Genomic DNA, 10,140 nt, shown 5'->3' on the forward strand with positions numbered 1-10,140 from the left:
TTGCGCAACGAGATTTCTGGGTTCACTTAGAAGAATGGTGAAACACTATGTGAAACATGGGAGCGCTTCAAAAGTTATCAGTCTCAGTGCCCCCATCATGGCTTCACCAAGGAGTCTCTTCTCAGTACTCTCTACCGAGGCGTTTTCCCAAAGATCTGGATGTTACTTGACACTGCCAGCAATGGCAACTTTCTGAACAAGGACGTCGACGATGGTTGGGAGCTTGTTGAGAACCTAGCCCAATCTGATGGCAACTACAATGAGGATTATGACAGAACCATCAGGGCAAGCAAAGAACTTGATGAGAAGTACAAGAATGAGATGAAAGCTGTGAATGATAAACTGGACAAACTCTTGATGAGCTAGCAGAGGAACATTCATTTCGTCTCTGAAAAAGACCCTTTCCAGATTCTGGATGGGGAGGGAGAATAATCTGAGGAGATAAGCTATGTCCAGAACCAAGGTGGATACAACAAGGGATACAATCCCTATAAGCAGAATTCTAATCTGTCTTATAGGAGTACCAATGTTGCAAATCCCTAGGATCATATTTATCCACCTCCACAACAGCAGCAACAGGGGCAAAACAAACCATTTGTGCCCTACAACCAAAGTTATGTGCCCAAACAACAATTTCAGCAAGGTTACCAACCTCTAGCAGGACCACCACCAGACCATGACATGAAAAATATGCTTTAGCAACTCCTCCAGGGACAAGCAAGTGGCTCCATGGAAATGGTAAGAAGTTTGCTGAGCTGACTCAGAAATTGGACTGCTCATAGAATGATTTGAGTATAAAGTTTTAGACTCTGAATTCCAAGATCAAGTATATGAAGGGCAAAAATGCTTCTACTTCTGCCCCAAAGCCTGACCAACTCCCAGGAAAAGCGTTCATAAGTTGGATCCATCGAGAAAATAATACATAATAGAAAAGTAATATTTTGTTAAAACATGAAAAATATTCTAACTCCGGCTCCTAATGTTTGCTACGGTCTAGACTCCTTAAGAATAAACCTGCAAAACAGAATGAGCTTTGAGTATTCTAGTAATACTCAGTGAGCCGGATACCCCCAATTCTATTATTCAATCCCCCGCCCCAAAAAACGCCAAAATAAACCAGCAAGTTCAGAAAAGCGTTAGCGGAAGCATAAAAAGCAAACAAGCAAGACAAGCAAGACAAACTAAGACTCGACTTATTCTAAGGCTTGCTAGACTCCACTCCCTATCCTATCGATAATTTGATCCGTTCCTTCTCATTTTTACAAAATCACTCGGGATGAAACCACGAAGGCATTCAGTCCGGAGGAAACATCTTGTTGCATCGTCATGCAACATCTTGGGCTAGTCGAGAGCTAGGGACCAAGCATCATGGTCAAGACCTGAAAAACCACGAAGGTTACCTCTTCGAGACCCACATCGCCATCGCCAAGGAAACAGTTTATCGAACCTAAGAATCAAATCTACATATCTGAAACTAAGGACTCTCTAAAAGCAAGAAATTCTATACAAAGAAGATCAGTACTAGAAGAGATAATAAACAAGCAAGCAAGCAAGCAAATCAAGCAATCAACAGGTAAACAAAGCAAAGCAAGCAAGCAAGCGTGATATTAATTAGCCTAGCCGGATTAACATGCGTGTTCATTTTCGTTGGTCATATTAGCAAGCACTATCTTGTAATTAAGCCGGATTGTTTAAGCATGCAGGTTCATTTTTGCAGAAATTTAAAGGCTATTATGCAGGTTCTATAAAAAGAAAAGGCAAGCAAAACACGCAATAGGTGCGTACACAAGTCCGAAGACTTATGCAACACCTCACACAATTTCTATCCAACTCATAGTGTTTTTATTGACGATTTTCCTTCTTCTCTCACCGAGGCAGGCACACGAACACTCCTTCTTCTCAGATCAACCTTCGATAGCAGACTTCTCGACTTTGGCAACAAGTTTCTTGATTCTTCGGCAACAACAATCGATCGGAGGGGCAAATTTCTCAAACGAGACTTTCAAGAGCGAGAGAGAAATTCTTTAGAGTGAGAGGCTTGTGTCGTTTGGGCTAACAAACACAAATGACGCTTCACTGCCTCTATTTATAGTGTTTAGCTTCGGAAAAATAGCTAGATTCGGAAACCGCATGCATTCGTCAAGTGTTGGTTCGGGTTTGGCGAAACAAACCATCTCTCACTGCCGGACACGTGGCAGTCATAGGATTATGTCCGATTGCATCCATTGTCATATCTTTGCAAGATATTTTCTCGTTTTTTCTCTGTTTTTCTTTTCGGAAATTCCCATGTGGCAGGACTGTCGAGTGAATAGGTTCAGTGAACAGACACAAAATCGGATTTCTTGATCTTCTTGAGATTTTCTCGATCACGATCGGACATATCAGTACTTAAAGAGATTTCTTCGGCAAAATTGGAATTCCTTCGACAAACTCTCTTCAAAACATCTTATTGTTGGTTGTATATCGAGATTTTACTTTGGTTTGGCTTCGATCATCACTTCTTCGATTTGGTCTCGATCGCCTGTCATCGCGGATCAAAGGGATCGATGGTGTCTCGACCATCTTCGACTTTTATTTGTTATTTTGGCAATCCTTCTCGATAGAACTTCATACTTAGTCATTTTAAGACTTTGGGTTGAGACACTTTGCTTCACTTCCGGGTCCAATCTTCATGTGGTCGATAACGTACCTTTCCGGCTACGCTCCTTCGTATATCTCTAGACCAAACTTCGTTTCTTCCTGTAAGGCTTCGATAGGTCACCATCTTTATTTCTTCTAAGTCTTTAGGAGTTCTATTATCTCCCATTCATCGATGATCAAACTACAGTGCCATTGCTGCCTTTTTCCTAGCTTTTCGATTTCCTCTTTCTAAACCCGCTAGTTCTGTATTGTTGAGATCAACTAACTCTTTTTTCTGCTGGCTTCTGGTATTAGGTATAAACCTGAAACACCAAAAAGAAAAGAGAAAAGAAAAGCGTAAGTAACAAAATAAAAAAAAAAACTTAGACTAAACTTTTAACCTTAATCTAATGGTAATCAAAATTGAGCCCCTGGCAGCGGCGCCAAAATTTGATCGGCTCAAATTTACCCTGAGATACTCTCTGAATTAAGAGATCACTGTAGTACTTAGGGATCGAATCCACAGAAACTCAACGATTACACATTAAATAACTGGTATTAAATTAAGCTAAGCAAGCACGTTTTAAATTAAATAAAATAGCAAATTAAATTAACGATTGGTTTTAAAACAATAATGAGAAAATGCTAGGCCTATGGATATTCTTAGGAAATTCAGAATTGCAAATAAATAATTGTCAGGATTTATAAAGCACCGTTCTTGAACTCAAATCACAAAATTATAATCAATCAACTTTCGTTGTAAAGACTATCTATGACTATAACCCTAAATTCCAAATATCTTTGCAAATTTATAAGAGCGTCCGCATTAGCGTATATACCCTTGGTCCCATAGATTTTTTTGTTCAAAATTAAATCAAAACAAAAAAGGGTGGGTCGTAAACTAAAACGGGACGGTCCCACGCTTCCTTCTGTCACTAATCGTGGCCCCCCACTGACACGTGGCCCCCCACTGACACGTGGTGGCCCGCGATTGGTTACATTCTTTTTTTTAATTCAAAAAATTTGAGAAAAACACTTTGGGGGACGACCACAACCGATGTGCATGCCCTAAGTTTCACACATGAATTTAATTCAGGTTTGATAAGTTCACAAAATACCTAAACCAAATCTCTTTGCGAATAGGTATTTTGCTCATCTAGATTATTTTCAGGAAATCAATAACATTTTCGTGTCTACCAATTAACCTAAGATCATATTCTAGGTTGCTTTCACTACTCTAGAACAAATTAACCACAATCTAAATGAAGAACTCTATTGATTAAATCCTAACAATTTAACAACCTAACAATTAATGAATTCCTTTGAAAACCCTAAACCTAACAAGAAATCTACTCAGACATGGTGAATGAAACAAACTTCATAAACAAAATAGATATCATTAAAGAAATCAATAGAAGAAGTAAAAGAGTTATGAATCTTCTCTAAAGGAGGTTTTGATTCTTCTCTCCCAGCTCTCTACATATCTCTCTCTCTCCAAAATAAAGTTTAAGTCTTAACAAAACCCTAAAAACTCAATATAATAAGTCTAAATTACGAACTGGGCTTAATTGCAAATAAGGGAAACTTTTGGACCGAATCTGCAAATCTTTCAAACTTCAACTAGACAAGAAAATCAATTGCCGTCAGATGTTGGTGTTGATCGACACCAGGAATTGTGTCGATCAACACTCACACCAAATATGCTCTCCAGATACGTTCCTTCGGCACATCTTCTCCAAATGCTCCCAAATGCTCCAAAAAGCTCAAATCCATGCCAAAATACCATAAATAAGACTCAAAAATACTATAAAAGCTCTATAAATAAGACTTATATCATGGCCAAAAACCCGTTAAAACCATGATATATCAACCATTTCCAGGACGATTCAAAAAGCAGCACGCTGAGAAGTATAAAGCTTTATTCGAAAAGCAAGTGAAAGAGATTGAGTTGAGAATGCCATTGCTAGATGCATTCGCACTTGTCCCTCCTTATTAGAAGTTCCTCAAAGATTTTGTTATGGAGAGAGCAAAAGAAGTCCAAGGCATGTTGATATTGAGTCATGAATGCAGTGCCATTATCCAGAAGAAGATTACTCCCTTGAAGCTTAAGGATCCTGGATCCTTCAATCTACTTTGCTCACTAAGCCCCCTATCTTTCAGCAGGTGCCTATGTTATCTTAGAACTTCAGTGAGTATAATGCCAATGTCTGTGGCTAAGCGTTTAGGATTCACAAGATACAAGGCTTGCAACATATCTCCCATTCTAGCTGATAGATCAGTGAGGCTCCCGCATGGACTCTTGGAAGACTTACCAATAAGGATTGGTGTTGCTGAAGTCCCTATAGATTTCGTTGTCTTGGAAATGGATGAAGAACCTAAGGATCCTTGATTCTTGGAAGGCCATTCCTAGCCACTACAGGAACTATCATTGATGTTAAGAAGGGAAAGATTGATATTTGCTTGGGAGAAGACTTCAAGATGATATTTGACATCAAGGAGTCCATGAAGAAACCAACGATCAATGGTAATGTGTTATGGATAGAGGAGATGGATCAGTTAGCTGATGAACTTTTAGAAGAACTTGTTGAGGAGGATCATCTCAAGACAGCCTTGACAAAAAATGGATCAGATGGATTTCTGCATGCTGAGACCAAAGTCTACGAAACTTGCCAATAAGGATTGGTGTTGCTGAAGTCCCGATAGATTTCGTTGTCTTGGAAATGGATTAAGAGCCTAAGGATCCTTGATTCTTGGAAGGCCATTCCTAGGCACTACAAGAGCTATCATTGATATTAAGAAGGGAAAGATTGATCTATGCGTGGGAGAAGACTTCAAGATGACATTTGAGAAGACTAGGTGAGATAACTTACTTATCAATAATGAAAAATATAGAACAGCCATAGGTTATTCCTTAGATGATATCAAGGGGATCTCACCTAGTCTCTGCATGCATAGGATCAATCTGAAAAATGAATCATACACTAGTATTGACACTAAAAGGAGATTGAATCCTAATCGTAAGGAAGTTGTGAGAAAATAAATTCTTAAACTGTTGAATGATGGGGTTATCTATCCTATCTCTAATAGTACTTGGGTATCCCCAGTACATTGTGTACCTAAGAAGGGAGGAATTTTAGTGATAAAAATGACAAAGATGAATTGATACTTACTAGGACTATCACTGGCCATAGGATGTGCATTGATTACAGAAAACTGAATGCTGCATCTAGGAAAGACCATTTCCCTCTTCCTTTCATTGATCATATGTTAGAAATATTAGCCAATCATTCCTACTAATGTGTCCTTGATGGGTATAGTGGATTCTTCCAAATCACTATCCTTCCAAATGATCAGGAAAATACCACTTTCACTTGTCTCTATGGCACATTTGCCTACAGACGCGTGCCTTTTGGCTTGTGTAATGTGCTGCAACATTTCAGAGGTGTATGACATCTATATTCTCGGATTTCATAGACGAGATGGTGGAGGTATTCATGGATGACTTTTTCGTGTATGGCTCTTCCTTCTCCTCATGTTTGTTGAATCTCTGCAGTGCATTAACAAGATGTGAGGAGACAAGCCTAGTGCTATACTGGGAGAAGTGCCACTTCATGGGGAACGAAGGGATAGTGTTGGGACCCAAGGTATCAGAGAAAGGGATTGAGGTTGATAAGGCAAAGATTGAGTTCATGGTAAAGTTGCAGCCTCCCAAGACAGTCAAGGATATAAGGAGTTTCCGTGGGCATGCTGGGTTTTACAAAAGGTTCATCAAGGACTTCTCAAAAATTGCAATACCTCTTACAAGACCGCTGTGCAAGGAGGTCGAAGTTGTAGTTGATGAGAGCTGTCTGGAAGCTTTCAACAAGATCAAGGAAGCGTTAGTCTCAGCACCTATAGTCCAAGCTCTAGATTGGGATCATCCTTTTAAGATAATGTGTAATGCTTCTGATTATGCACTAGGGGCTGTGTTGGGGTAGCGAATAGAGAAGAAGCTGCATGTCATCTATTATGCAAGCAGAACCCTTGATGAGACACAAGGGAGGTTTGCAACAACAAAGAATGAGCTTTTGGCTATAGTCTTTGCATTTGAGAAATTCAGAAGTTACTTGGTGGGATCAAAGGTAGTAGTCTACATGGACCATGCTGCACTGAGACACATATACTCGAAGAAGTATACCAAGCCGAGACTGTTGAGATGGATACTTCTACTCCAGGAATTTGATATGGAGATTGTTGATAAGAAGGGCATAGAGAATGGTGTTCCAGATCAGCTTTCTAGATTGAGGATGGAAGATCCAATCCCTATTGATGATTCCATGCCTAAAGCACATCTTATGGTTGTTGAGATATGCAAGGAGATGCATCAAACAGGAATGGCGATGAAGAAGCTTCAGTGTCTAGCAGTCAATTCAGAAAGTACGCCCTGGTACGCGGATGTTGGGAACTAAAAGGTATGTGGACCCTATTCGATCTAGACACAAACGAATTCAACAAAACACAAAACAAACCCTAAACTAAACAAACGAAATTAAGCAAGAGATTAGGGAAGAGGGGTTCAGATGAGCTCTTTAGGAGATGCATAGCAGAAGGTAATATGATCTCCCTAGGATAGAAATCCGATGAAGGCTGAAGATGGGTGATATGCGACGTGATCTGGTTGATGACGATGGACGATGGCTTTGAGTGATGATGTGTGAAGATCGAATGATGAAAACAATGGTTCGATGGAGATAGATTTTAGGTGGTTGTATGGATTGGATCAAGTGAAGAGTTTCTGAATCACAAAGTGTATAGAAATCCGGAAATCTAGAACGCATTCAAGAATTCAAATTGAGAGAAAAAGTGTGACAATACTTGTTCATACAACTTCTCCGCTAAAAGAGAAAAGAGGCGTAGCTTTAGGTTTTAAATACCCTAGGGCTCGACACTCCAAACAACAAGAAGTTCAAAACCAAAACAACAAGTCGTTTTAAGGAAATAATAAAAACAGCAACATTTCCCGACGTTCTGTAGTAGTACAGAAGTCGGCTGAACTAGTACAGAAGCTTGACGACCTGTAGTAGTACATAACTACATTATTCCCCCTTTGGTAATGACTTCTAGATAACTCGACGTAGTGATCCATTTGCCTCATTAAAAACCATGCTGAGAAAACCCATTGGGACAAAACTCAGCTATGGGAAAAAGAGTACAAACTTCTCACCTAAGTTACCTAGTCATCATTATCGGGTGAAGTCTTCAGGTTAGATATGTTGAAGACTTGGATTCTTGGTAGGTTGAATGATCTGTCAGCTATGAGTGAGTGTGCTCCCTTGGCCATCTCCTTAGCTATTGAACGAGTGATCCTTCCCACCATCTCCGGTTTCTCTGTAGCCTCTGGCTCCGTGCTGGCCACGATCATATCATCCTCCCCCTCTTCAAAAGGATTTGTCCTCAAATCGGAATCTGCATAGTAAGGAAATAAGTCGGAAACATTGAATGTTGATGATATATTATACTTACATTGAAGAGCAATCTGGTATGCGTTATTATTGATCCTCTTGATGACTTCAAATGGGCCATCAGCTCGTGGTAGAAGCTTGCTATTACTCTCTTCTGGGAACCTATCCTTGCGTAAATGAATCCACACTAAGTCTCCTTCTTCAAAGATGAGCTCCTTTCTGCCCTTGTTCGCATGCTTCTCGTACTGCTTGGTTCTTTTCTCTATATTCTCCTTAGCTTTAGCATGTATCCTCCTGACATGTTCAGCCTTTTCTTTGCCATCAAGGCTACACTTCACACTTAAAGGTAAAGGAATCAAGTCTAGAACTGATTGTGGGTTAAAACCATAAACAATTTCAAAAGGAGAGAAGAGAGTAGCAGAATGCTTAGCGTGATTATAAGCAAGCTCAACATGTGGTAGACATTCTTCCCATGACTTGAGATTGCTTTTTACTAAAGTCCTGAGGAATGTAGATAGCGTCTTGTTCACTACTTCAGTTTGCCCATCTGTTTGAGGGTGACATGTGGTTGAGAATGACAACTTGGTTCCTAGCTTAGCCCATAACGTCCTCCAGAAGTGTCCTAGAAACTTTGTATCTCGGTCTGAAACGATTACTTGAGGCACTCCATGTAGACGTACTACTTCCCTGTCAACCACGACAAAAATCGAATCTCTACCATTTCTGGTTCGAGGTAAGCCAAGAAATGGTGGTTTGGACTTGGGTCTTCTCTTGGGCTGTTCTACATGGGCTGGGGCCTTGTGGTGATTCAAATGAGTGTGTGGACTCCCTTCATAGCTGATCCAAGTGTTAAAATATTTCAAATCCTCATAGCTCGCAATCTGATGTAGTTCAGGCAGTCAGTCAGCGAGTAGTTCAGCATGCCTGTCAGCAAGTAGTTCAGCATGCTTGTCCGCGAGTAGATCAGAATGTAGATCAGCTATCATCTTTGAATCATATGGATGGTGAATGATTCCTTGATGACTTGGTGTTGCCTCATTAAATACATCCTTGTACTCCTCTATAATCTCTATCATCTCGCGTGGAAGCTCTTGTTCTGACTTAGTACTGGTGAGTGTCTCCTTATACACAAACATGAATGTGGTCATCTCTGGATCAAATAGCTTGTTGAACTCACTGTGACTGATGTACAGGCTGTGAGACACTTTCCCTGTATCCTTGCGGTTCATGTGAAGCTGGTCCTTGTAGATTTCGCTGGGTGTAAGTGGTAAAAGAGTGATCTTGCGTCCTTTGAACTCAAATGACTGCTTGTTGGTGTAGCCATCCTGAAACACTCTTCTGTCGAACTGCCATGGTCTTCCCAACAGAATATGACTTGACTTCATTGGAATCACATCACATAGCAACTCATCCTTATACTTCCCAATCGTTAGTTTCACCATCACTTGCTGCGAAACTGTTAAAGCTCCCTTGTTGTTCAAGGACTGTAGCTGATAAGGTCTTGGATGTGAAGTGGTCTTGAGATTAAGCTTCTGTACCATCTCTTCACTGGCTGCATTAGTACAACTTCCACCATCAACGATCAAAGTGCAGACCTGGTCTTGAACCATACATCTGGTGTGAAATAGGTTCTCGCGCTGACCTCTATCATCTGGGTGTATCTGAACACTTAAAGCTCTGCGTGCCACTAACATCTCTCCCATGACTGCAGTTTCTCCTTCCTGATCTAGTTCAGGCTCTGGTTCACTTTCTGAACTATCTACAGGCACAATTTCTCCTCCTTCTTGAAGAAGAAACATCTTCTTTTTAGGACAGTCTCTCGAGTAACGCCCCATTTCTTGGCACTTGAAACACCTGGTATGACTAGTAGAGGTGCTACTCTTGGGCTTGTATTCGATTTTAACTTCCTCTTTGACGGTGGCTGTCGCGGGTTTACTATCCTTGGTGAAGGCGGGTTTGCTGAACCCTCTTGGCTTGGACATATTAGGCGTAAATGCTGTTCTCACCCCCTTTCTCTTGATCTGTGATTCAATTAGCTCTTCCTTATGTACCATTTCCTGAACATCTTCATAGTTCTGCA

General features: G+C 40.5%; 1 non-coding gene across 1 annotated transcript; it reads right to left on the reverse strand.

The window, feature by feature from the left end:
* Positions 1-104, reverse strand: LOC111830276. Its single transcript, XR_002833660.1, has one exon. It is a non-coding gene; the product is annotated as a small nucleolar RNA R71 (small nucleolar RNA).
* Positions 105-10,140: the final 10,036 nt, after the last annotated feature.

Source organism: Capsella rubella, unplaced genomic scaffold, assembly GCF_000375325.1.
Source record: "Capsella rubella cultivar Monte Gargano unplaced genomic scaffold, Caprub1_0 scaffold_6, whole genome shotgun sequence".
In the NCBI taxonomy this organism is placed as follows: Eukaryota; Viridiplantae; Streptophyta; class Magnoliopsida; order Brassicales; family Brassicaceae; genus Capsella; species Capsella rubella.